Source organism: Eretmochelys imbricata, chromosome 5 (assembly GCF_965152235.1).
Source record: "Eretmochelys imbricata isolate rEreImb1 chromosome 5, rEreImb1.hap1, whole genome shotgun sequence".
In the NCBI taxonomy this organism is placed as follows: domain Eukaryota; kingdom Metazoa; phylum Chordata; order Testudines; family Cheloniidae; genus Eretmochelys; species Eretmochelys imbricata.
The window spans coordinates 101110643-101122874 of record NC_135576.1 but is presented as its reverse complement, the minus strand read 5'-3'; the positions used below and the strand labels follow the sequence as shown (position 1 = coordinate 101122874).

The window sequence follows — 12232 nt, the reverse complement described above, 5'->3', positions numbered from 1 at the left end:
CCCAGCTTCTGGTAAACAGAGGAACTAGATAAAAATGGATTATAATCAATAACCAGCAAGAATTTCTGAATGAATTCTAAGTAATCCAGTCATTAAATATTTTGGACCGCAAGCTGCATAACAGGTGATGCAACCAGCCCCACGTATGATACTTTACAGGCACACTGATGTAAAAAGGCCTGCTTATCACTGCTTCTCTATGATACTTTACAGGCACACTGATGTACCACTAAAGTCAGTGCAAGTTTTACCAAAGACTTTAATGAGAGCAGGATTGGACATATTGACAGGTCAATTTTCTGCAGCCCCCAGTTCCCATGATACTTAAGCAAAGCAAAACAAACAAAAAAATTTTTTTTGATGAAAGGTTTTTAAGGAAAAAATATTCTGCTGACGTGTATATAATCTAAACATTGCAATATTGTGCTAATACAAAAAAAAACAGAGTAAATCTCCTCCCACCTTTTTTTTTTGGTCACCTAATAGTTGCCTGGGCAATTTTTCATTGTAGTAGTACTATACAACGCTATGTAGACGTCTATGGTATTTAAAAATGGAAACAATGAAAACAGTATTGCATAAGGAAGCAGCTACAGTGGCGATATAAATTAATTCTCTGTTGAAGAGTGAATTTACAGAATGAATAATCTATTCATGGTACAGTTCTGCATTACCATGCTATAAAGCTGCCATTCATAAATATGTCACCAGAGAAGATTTCTTTTTAAAAAAATCCCTTTAAGAGATCTTAACTAGTCCCTTTGCTGTATCTTGTGTTAAATTAGAGTGGCAGACACTCACTGAACTTTAACATTACATAGGAAAGTAGTTGAGATATTTTGAGGGCCTTGAACACTGGACTGGTGTTAAATTTACCTTTTGTTACAGTAAATTACCACAATCCACAGAGTTCACTGACCATTAATCTTGCACTTTCATTTCTGTGGTATAGTGAACCAACCCTGGTAGTCTGTCCATTAGAACAGGAGGGCAGATGTCTCAGTTTGGAAGGCCTGAAAACAAGTAATCTGTTAGATTACTGGAGCTATTGGGATATACAAGAGCAATGCTGACCCCAAAATACCTGCTTCTATATGAAATGGACTAGAATCATACAAATGGTAACTGAGGGCACATGAAATTAAAGTGGCCCTGGCAAAATCACTCTGTGCAAAGCACTACTGCACGTACATTCCTTAAAGAAGTTACCAGTTAGAACAGTGATCTGTATTTTAAGCACTGCTCCTCTACATACTATTTTGTCTCAACATCAATAGGATGCAATACGTAGTCTGAGAAAGAGATACAAGATTTGAAACTTCCTAAAACAACAAAAAGGCTGTAATACTGCATAATTGCAGCAGACTCATTTAGTGTCCTCAAGAGTACAGAAAATTGAAGCTGAATTAGGTCAGTAAGGTTTTTCATACAGATTGAACAGTAAATCAAGAGGAGTTACTGTTCTGGCAAGAAAGAGTTCCATTAACGGCAATAGATATTTGTTCAGGTCCAGAGGAGAAGTTTATGATTCCTACAGGAGAGTTATTTGTTCAGAAAGTAACACTGGGAGATTTTGTTCTTTCAAGTAACAATCTGACACTACAAAAATCCACATTTTGTACAACTCTATCTCTAATTGGATTTGGTAATTGTGAGGGAATTTCAGTGTCGTTACAGATGCAAAACAACTTGAGAAGTCTAGTGGCTTCCCTACCTCCTGCCCTCATAAAGGAGGATTAGATTGACTACTGCACATCCACACAGACTAGCAGCTGACTCATGCATAAAGAGACTTAGGGCTCGTCTACACTTAAAATGCTGCAACAGAGCTGCTGCAGCACTGTAGCACTTGAGTGAAGATGCTGCCTACATTGACGGGGAGGTAATCCACCTCCCCAAGAGATGATAGCTAGGTCGATGGGAGAATTCGCCCATCAACCTAGCGCTGTCTAATGCGGGGCTTAGATCAATTTAACTGCATCGCCAAGGAGTGTGGATTTTTCAAACCCAGGAATGGCATAATTATATTGACCTAATTTCCTAGTGTAGACCAGGTCTATAGTTCTGAGATATTCAGAGATGCCTGGTTCTTATCCTCATACTGATGAGTCCAGATCATAGCTACGATTTTTCTCAATCTCCCAGTCACAAAATAGCTGGAATGTTTCTGCTGAGGCAATCACCTATGAAACTGTTAAAGCCAAATCTTACTCTCTTTGGAGTCAATATGACTTCTGCTATGTGTGCAATGACATCTATTGTTTTGACTTACTCAGTAAGGCATCTGAACAGTGTTGTCTGCAGCCATTAGGGCTAAGGCTTGATCTTATGCTCAGTGAAGTCAATGGAAAAACTCCTACTGAGTTTGATGCTACAGGATCAGGTCCCAGATGCTTAACTTTTAGTTTAAAACACAAGCTTAAAACTACAGAAACCAATAGGAAAACCAGAGAACTGATACCACAGAGTATTGACATGCACCAGCTTAGCCAGACCTCTAGATGCATCTTCAATTTACTGAAAGGTAAAAACTAATCTGCTAAATCTTTGAGTATTTGGACTACTGCCCTGCTTTCTGACAAGTGAGACCCAGAAATGGGGCCAGCCAGTGCACTTAGGTGGAAACACAATTTTTCAAAAAATGGTTTGAGCAGTTATCAATGGATGCCTCCCAATGCACCTTCTCTGGAAGGGCTGTAGTAACCCATGTCTCAAGTAGGACACAGGAATACCACATTGGATCAGACAAGTGGTCCATCTAGTCCAGTACCCCATTTCCAAAAGTGGCTAATATCACATGCTTCAGAAAGAGTTTACATATATCTCTTATACATTTTAGTTTTTTTAAAAAAACAATCCTATCTAATGTAACTGTGAATGTTTTCATTATCCATACCATCTTCATTTTCTTGCATCCCACTAAGTTCTTGGCCTCACTGATATTTTGTGGCAATGAATTCCACACGCTGGGGATTTCTTGGTGGCTTTTTGTTTGTCTGTTTGTTTTTTGGGGGGTATTTATTTTTTTAAAAAACACAGTACATAATTTATTTCCTTTTATTAGTTTTAAATCTGTTCTCTTTTAGCTGCATTGACTGTCCCTTGTTCTTGCATTACATGAGAGGGTGAACAAAAAACACTTATTTACCGTCACTGTATGTCGCTAATGATTTTGTATAACTGCAACTTGTTGGCAGAGTTTCTCTGTTGACTTTCCCTGTGACCAGGTTGTTGGAACAGCAGTGAGACGCTGATTGATTCAGACCAATTCTTTCTGTCAGGCCTGGCTTGTTAGCTGCACCCTAGATGTAAAGGGGGTGGGAGTGGCTCTTTGGATATTTGCTGATCACTTTCTTTGCTGCTCTCTGGGCGTGATCCTATTTTGATATATTCTGTATATTTAGATAGGTTGAACAGACTGAACTTATTCCAGGTAAAGTGTGCCGTTATATAAATTAATGGCATTATAATATTTTCATCATAATTTTCTATCCCATTCTTTAAATATTCTAATGTTGTCTGCTTAATGTGGTGAAGTTTAAGCAATTTTCACTGAGCTGTTCACAATGATACCCAGGTCCTTTCCCAACACGTAGGAATAATGAAGAGAAAAAGAAAAAAAAGGAACAGTGTCAGTTCGCTGGTAATTATTTTTCCATGTATTGCAATATTAACTTTTAAAGAATTTTATGGCAGCCACTTTTCACCTAAAGCAAATGCATCGAACACTTAAGACTTTTTTGGACCATGCTCGTCTTCTAATCCCTCAAACTGATAAAAATATGTTGAACTATTCCTCTCTTCAGGGAAAAATATGTTGAACTATTCCTCTCTTCAGGGGAAAATGCTAAAGGCTATTAAGTCATTCATTGATAATAGAGGGTCAAGAAGAAAAATGCCTTTTTCTAGTGCTTGAAGGACTTACTAACCCTATTTAAAGGAACATTTAATTAATCTCTGCAGTTCAGCATTTTATCTTCATCTAATCAGAACATGGCTATCGCATTACAAACTGAAGATAGAGATCTCCTTGCAAAGTAGGTGATACTTACCTCTCCCTCACCAATTGAGGGTAACTGTGGAAATTGTGCCAGATCACTGCAGGCTGTAGGAAACGGATACCAGGCAGCAAGCAAGAAAGCTTTATAAAAGGGAGACCCTTTTCAGACAATAAAAGGACATAGTTTGACATAGTTTGCAGCGATCATAAATTAAAGATGCTGGAAAGTGCCATTTTTTTTAATTAATGCTGGTGGGGAGGAGAGCCATTCCACCTAGTGGAACAACATTAAATTACACTACACATTATTAGTTTTAGACATATTTATTAAGATTAAAGTAGCACTTTATTTCCAAGGAAGTATTAAAATGGAGTTTTATAAAAGCATGTCATGAATTTACGACTTTGGCCATATATCAAGTAGCACAGCAAATTTAAAAGTTCAACACTTAGTAGTAATTTAAACTTTTTATAGCAATGAGTATTTTAAATATCCAAGTTTCTTTTAATCTACCATTAGTCACACAGGGATTAACAACAATTATACCCCTAATTTCATCTCACAGCAACATATGCTGCAAGAGCTGCTAGGCACAACCAAGTGAATTCAGGGGCAACATCAATTCTAAATTTTCTTGCTTTTTTGTTGATTTAAGCTAAAGCTTTTTAATGTCAAAATGTGGTGCTTTTGGGGGAGGAAGGGGAAATCTATTAAATGTAGAAAGTCTCCCATTGACATGTCATCAGTTTCCAAGGCTTCTTCAGTCTCAACAATATGTTAATAGATCTATTACTGCTCCTCCATCTGCAGTTGTCCATTTAACAAATGGCTAATGGAGAAGAACGCCATGCTGCACCTTTAAGTCAAGAAAGACGTGCACAGCAGTACACATCTTATTCTGTGCCACTTTGGAGGTCTGCAAAAGCACTCCATCAACTTCTCACAGGGTGCACATGTGCCGAGGTGCATTATCCACACATACTTTCAGGTCACTTTTCCCTAGGCAGTTACATTAGCCATGCATGCGCAGTATGACGTTCCTTAGTGTTACACTTCACAACCTAAGCAAGGAGAGTCCGTACCTGAGCCTATTGCACATATACAGTAGGCGATTTTCAAAGCTTATAACTTGGTTACACCACAGGAACATATCCAGTAGGAATATATTACCGACCATCTGACCAGGATGGTGATAGTGACTGTGAAATGCTTGGGGAGATGAGAGGGGCTATTAAAATAAAAAACTCATTAATAATGGGGGATTTCAACTATCCACATACTGACTGGGTACATGTCACCTCAGGATGGGATGCAGAGATAAAGTTGCTTGACACCTTAAATGACTGCTTCTTGTAGCAGCTAGTCCTGGAACCCACCAGAGGAGAGGTAATTCTTGATTTAGCCCTAAATGGAGCACAGGATCTGGTCTAAGAGGTGAATATAGATGGACTGCTTGGTAATAGTGACCGTAATATCAGGGGTGGCCAACCTGAACCTGAGAAGGAGCCAGAATTTACCAATGTACATTGCCAAAGAGCCCCAGTAATATGTACTGATTATATACATATATGTATTTGTGTGTATAGATATATATATGCATGCACATAATCATAACATAAGTTGATCATGTATATTTATTATACATTTATAATGTATAGTTAACAATAATAACTTAATCTTTTACTTAGTGGGACTTCTGGCAATCTTTGCTTTCAACAATTCCCTTGAAGTTTGGTTTTTATTCAGCTGTGCTCACACGCAGCAGTTCTCTTAAGCGGCTGTCTGCCAAAACGGATCGGAGCTTGGATTTCACATATTTGAGTGTCGAGAAAACAGACTCACAAAGATAGGTCGAGGCAAACATCGAGATTAATTTTAGGGCTGCACCTCTGATGTTGGGGTATTTATCCTCTGGTACAGATTTCCAGAAAGTAAGGGTCCCCTCTGTCTTTCTGAACAGATTTCAATCTGTAATCTTCTAACAGTTCTGTTATTTCCATCTGGGATGTTTCTTCGTCAGTGACTAAAGGCGGCTTCAGACAATCCGCGTCAGCACTAAAAGGGTCAATCAGAAATCTGATTTGAGGTCTTTTCTGCAGCAAATCTTGGAATCTTTCCTCAAAACTGTGCTTAAGATCTTTAATCACGCTCGTATACCTAGTTGTGCTCCATTTTAGGGGTTCTGCTGCATCTTCTTTTGATCTGGCTCGAAGTTGTGACATTGAGGGAAAATGTGTCAGCTCTCCCTCAAGCATTTGTCTGGGAAACAACTGCAGTTTGTTCATGAATGCAAATATGCCTTGCACTAGATCAGACAGCAACTGGAATTTTCCTTGTAAGTCCGCGTCTAGTTTATCCAAATGCAGCAGCATGTCTGCAAGAAATGCCAAGTCTAGAAGCCATCCAGGATCTGTAAGCTCGGGTGTATTCTGTGCTTCTCCTCCATAAACAATTTTACTGGTTCCAGGAGCTCGAAAAATCAAACTGCGCAGTGAAATGGCAAATCGGCAGGGAAGTCATCTTCATCCAGTTCTTCAATACATTTTGAAATGGTCTGTGCTTGAGTGTATTTGAAAGACTGAATTTCACAATATGCACGACAGGTTTCATGATGTGATCGAATTTCAGATTTTTAGACACCAGTTGCTCCCGATGAATAATACAGTGAAATGTCCAAAATTCGGGAAAGCTCTCGTCAGACTTACAAATCCCTACTAATCCATTTGCAGTTCCCCCAGGGACGGAGCCCCATCCATTGCAATGGCAGTGAGCTTCTGTAAAGGAAGTGGCTTTTCGCAACTACCAACATGAACACCATGAGCAGAGTTCAGAACCTTGTGGGAATTCTTGATTCATATGTGCATGGCTCAATGCGAAATGACGCTGAAAGTTTGAAGATTTGAACTTTGAGACACAAGCCTGGCAAAGAAGACACATGGCCTTACCATTATGTTTAACGAAAAAGTACCTATTCTCCCACTCCTGTTGGAAGGCTCAATTTTCATCTGTGTATTTTCTTTTCTGTTTGCACTTGCCTTCCATTGTAAGATGGTGTAAGAAAAATTTAGATTAAAATTTTCCACACCAGCTAGTCACCGTGTGCTTTATTCAAGGAGACACTGGGCCTGGCAAGGGGATGCTAGACCACTGGCTCTGTCCCAGGCCCCACTCTCTACTTCACTCCTTTCCCCAAGTCCCCACTTCCACCCCGCCTCTTCCCACCCCCTCCACCAAGTGAGCTGTGTCCTTGCTCCTCCCTTCCCCCGCGCGCCTCCTGCACTCCTCCTCCCCCTTCCCTTCCCCACTCCCCCCCCCCCCAGCCTCCTGCATATCAAAAAACAGCTGATTGCGGCAGGCAGGAGGCACAGGGGAGAGAGGAGGAGGCGCTGATTGGGGGGGGGGAGGCGCTGGGGGAAGAAGGGGGAGCTGAGCACTCACCATTTTTCCCCAGAGTCAGCTCCTATCAGGAGCCGCATATTATCTTTCGAAAAGCCACATGTGGCTCCGGAGCCACAGGTTGGCCACCCCGATACTATAATTAAATTTAACATCCCTGTGGCGGGGAAAATACCACAGCAGGCAAACACTGTAGCATTTAATTTCAGGAAGGGGGATTATACAAAAATGAGGAAATTAGTTAAACAGAAATTAAAAGGTACAGTGCCAAAAGTGAAATCCCTGCAAGCAGCATGGAAACTTTTTAAAGACACCATGATAGAAACTCAACTTAAATGTATACCCCCAAATTAAAAAACATAGTAAGAGAACCAAAAAAGTAAAAAAGCAGTGAGAGACAAAAAGGCATTCTTTAAAAAGTGTAAGTTAAATCCTAGTGAGGAAAATAGAAAGGAGCAAAAACTCTTGCAAATGAAGTGTAAAAATATAATTAGGAAGGTCAAAAAAAAATTTGAAGAACAGCTAGCCAAAGACTCAAAAGTAATAGCAAATTTTTTCTTTTAAGTACATCAGAAGCAGGAAGCCTGCTAAACAACCAGTGGGGCCACTGTATGATCGAGATGCTAAAGGAGCACTCAAGGACGATAAGGCCATTGTGGAGAAACTAAACAAATTCTTTGCATCGGTCTTCACAGTTGAGGATGTGAGGGAGTTTCCCAAACCTGAGCCATTCTTTTTAGGTGACATATCTGAGGAACTGTCCCAGACTGAGGTGTCATTAAAGGAGGTTTTGGAACAAACTGATAAACTAAACAGTATTAAGACATCAGGACTAACTATAGTTTGTAACACGTCATTTAAATCCGCTTCTGTACCAAATGAGTGGAGGATAGCTAATGTGACGCCACTTTTTAAAAAGGGCTCAAGAGCTGATACTGGCAATTACCGTCCAGTAAGCCTGACTTCAATACCATGCAAACTGGTTGAAACTATAGTAAAGAACAAAATTGTCAGACACATAGATGAACATAATTTGTTGGGGAAGAGTCAACCTGGTTTTTGTAAAGGGAAATCATGCCTCACCAATCTACCAGAATTCTTTGAGGAGGTCAACAAGCATGTGGACAGGGGAGATCCAGTGGATGTGGTGTACTTAAATTTTCAGAAAGCCTTTGACAAGGTCCCTCACTAAAGGCTCTTAAACAAAGTAAGCTGTCATGGGATAAGAGGGAAATCATGGATTGGTAACTGGTTAAAAGATAGGAAACAAAAGGGTAGGAATAAATGGTTAGTTTTCAGAATGGAGAGTGGTAAACAGTGGGGTCCCCAGGGAATCTGTACTGGGACCAGTCCTATTCAGCATATTCATAAATGATCTGGGGAAAAGGGGTAAACAGTGAGGTGGCAAAATTTGCAGATATAAAATTACTCAAGATAGTTAAATCCCAAGCAGACAGCGAAGACCTACAAAAGGATCTCTCAGAACTGGGTTACTGGGCAACAAAATGGCAGATGAAATTCAATGCTTTTAAATGCAAAGTAATGCACATTGGAAAATATAATCCCAACTATACATATAAAATGATGGGGTCTAAATTAGCTGTTACCACTCAAGAAAGAGATCTTGGAGTCATTGTGGATAGTTCTCTGAAAACATCCACTCAATGTGCCGCGGCAGTCAAAAAAGCAAACAGAATGTTGGGAGATCATTAAGAAAGGGATAGATAATAAGACAGAAAATATCATATTGCCTCTATATAAATCCATGGCATGCCCACATCTTGAATACCGCGTGCAGATATGGTTGCCCCATCTCAAAAAAGATATACTAGAATTGGAAAAGATTCAGAAAAGGGAAACAAAAATTATTAGAGGTATGCAGCATCCACCATATGAGGAGAGATTAACAAGACTGGGACTTTTCAGGTTGGAAAAGAGACGACTAAGGGGGATATGACAGAAGTCTACAAAATCATGACTGGTGTGGAGAAAGTAAATAAGGAAGTGTTATTTACTCCTTCTCATAACACAAGAAATTAATAGGCAGCAGGTTTAAAACAAACAAAAGGAAGTATTTCTTCACACAATGCACAGTCAACCTGTGGAACTCCTTGCCAGAGACTGTTGTGAAGGCCGAGACTATAACAGCGTTCAAAAAAAAGAACTAGATAGGTTCAACAATGGCTATTAGCCAGGATAGGCAGGGATGGTGCCTCTAGCTTCCATTTTCCAGAAGCTGGGAAAGGGCGACAGAGGATGGATCACTTGATGATTACCTGTTCTGTTGATTCCCTCTGGGGTACCTGGCGTTGGCCACTGTCGGAAGACAGGATACTGGGCTAGATGGACCTTTGATCTGACCCAGTATGGTCATTCCTATGTTCTTATGTTCCACTGAAATATTCAGATACTTTTCTACAATGAGGGCTATATGCCAAATTTAAAGTTTTGGTACTTGATGTCTGGAGTGTAGAACTGGTAAAGAAGTGGCAAGAATCTTTTTTATGATAAGGAAAGTATTTTTCCATTCTCTTACTACCAAAAAAAGATGGATGATCTGGTTTTTACTCAAACATTTACAACACATTTAAACTTCAGGCACAGACCAAACTAAATACCTGACCATTTCAGAGACATATCAGCAACTACGATGGGTTCTGAGAATGGGAATGCTTATACTACCTTAACTATAGTTGTCAGGTCCTGCTCCCATTGTGCAAAAAGGCACATAACTTTGATACTGTTAGATAAAGTGTACCAACAAATTTACTACAACAAAACAAAATCCGCTGCAGCAGTCAAGAAAAAAAAAAACAACACAACTCAGCCAGCCTGCCACCTACCAAAAAAAAAAAAAAAAAAAAAATCCTTTCCAACCTCTCCTCATTCAGGGCAGCATACCCTCAGCCCTCTCCAAAAACCTATACAATATGTCTTTGCAGCTTGCCCAAAAGATACAAAGTGAGGGTATTTCAAACCAAGCAGCCATACAATGGATAAGATGAAGCAGTTGTTCAAGGTTCCTAACACACTCTTCTGATCCTTGCACAAGGACTAGTCACAGTCATATTCCTTGCACTCCAAGCTTAAAACCTGTGTGGAGCTAGAACCACTAGCCACCCCAAAGGCAGTGAATGGGGGAGAATGGGATCACGCCCCCCTCTTCCGAACTTCTACCAGCCAACATTGTTGACTAGCTGTGAAGAATGCATGTCACACCCTTCATGTCTTCCCATTCACATTTGGGAGTTCCCAAGGCACAATGCCTCTCTGAGGTTCTCTAAGGTCCTGCTGGGGTCATGTGACTACTCAGCACCTTCAAGACAGGCCAGAGCCTTAAAGACATGGTTTGAATCCAAAGAACACTATACTTTAGCCTTGAGGTAGACACAGTCTGTTAATGCACTGCTAAGAGATCCACATTCAAACCCTGGATTAATTCAGGAAAAAGAATAGCTATGTGATCTCCTGTAGGTCCCCATTTGTATACATCCCTAAGCCATACAATCCGGCACAAATAGCAATCTCTGATCCTGGAAGAAGCAGGGTTAGAAGAGAAGAAGCAGTTACAGATGAAGGCTGAGGGGCACCATCAGTCATATATGAAAGTGTGTGTGGCACTGGCCCATAGGATTCCTGGCTCATGTCATAGCTATATCCCCTTCCATAAGAACAAAAGTTAAATTGTACTAAGCTTTGTGTATCATATATATTTTCTGAAAATGCTGTTACACTACAATAACCGTACACAATGAAACAGGTAAGGCCGTTCCAAGTTAAGGTAAAAACGATGCTAGTGACTAGGGACTCAATCCAGCAAATTGCACACTTAATTGAAGCAAAAGCTTGACTGTTTTGATGGATCAGGGCCTGAAAAAAGAGTTTCAAAAGTAGTACAGAGAGTGTACCTTTAGGCCTGTTCTTAATCATTAGTAAGATACTTTTTGCCATTACAAATGTGTCATATTATGCAAAGTGCTATAGATACTAAGTAGATCTTTGAGCAGCATCATAACTCTTAGTTGACAGGGCAGTTCTGTCTTAGAAGCTTATTTACAGCATACTGAAGTACCTCTAAACATCCTTCAAGGCAGTTAAGATGCAATGATGCAGAATCATGCCAGATATTGTCCTCTGCAGGGTATTCCTAGGTAAGACCTTCCCCATCTCTGCACAATTTTCTAGTTTTGCTTAGGGTACTGTAATCACACTACCTTGCCCACCAAAACTGGGCTATTTGAATTTGATCATTTTGTCTCTCAGAAAACAAAGCTTGGAACAAAGCAAATCCTGGAACTGCATCACAAAAGAGGAGTTATGACACTCTGGATAAAACTAAGTTACCTACACTGTAATGGTCTCTTCTAAGCAAAACATTAGAGTCCAAATCATTTTATTGTAGACATCTCACCCACTTACTAGCCGCCCTTTCTAGCACACTGCTGCTAAACATTTCATATTCTATAAAAGTTCATCTCAATCATCCTCCCTCAGAAATTTGTAAAGCTTGAGCACGTTCCTGAAACAAATGTCATTAGATCCTGCTTCCCATTTCTATTTCCTTAGGCCTTTACCTTTTCAGTAATTGGAACATAGGCACTGCCATTCCAGATTGGACAAATGGAACATCTAGTCTGACAGTGACCAATATGAGAGGTTTAAGAAGAAGGTGCAAACCCTATAAAACGGGCAACTGTATAACCACCACTGTCCCAAAGGGGAATTTTTTTCTTAACCTTAGGTAGGCCCTGCAGACACCTGCCTATCATGCTGACCAATACTGTCACATTGTTTCCTTGTACTCCCCTGTATGTTGGTCTGTCTGCACCTGTTGT

The 12232-nt window shown here is 40.0% G+C and overlaps 1 protein-coding gene across 5 annotated transcripts in view; it reads right to left on the bottom strand.

The window, feature by feature from the left end:
• Nucleotides 1-12232, bottom strand: part of SMARCA2 (SWI/SNF related BAF chromatin remodeling complex subunit ATPase 2) — a 185870-nt gene that overhangs the window by 133425 nt on the left and 40213 nt on the right. The window lies entirely within an intron of this gene.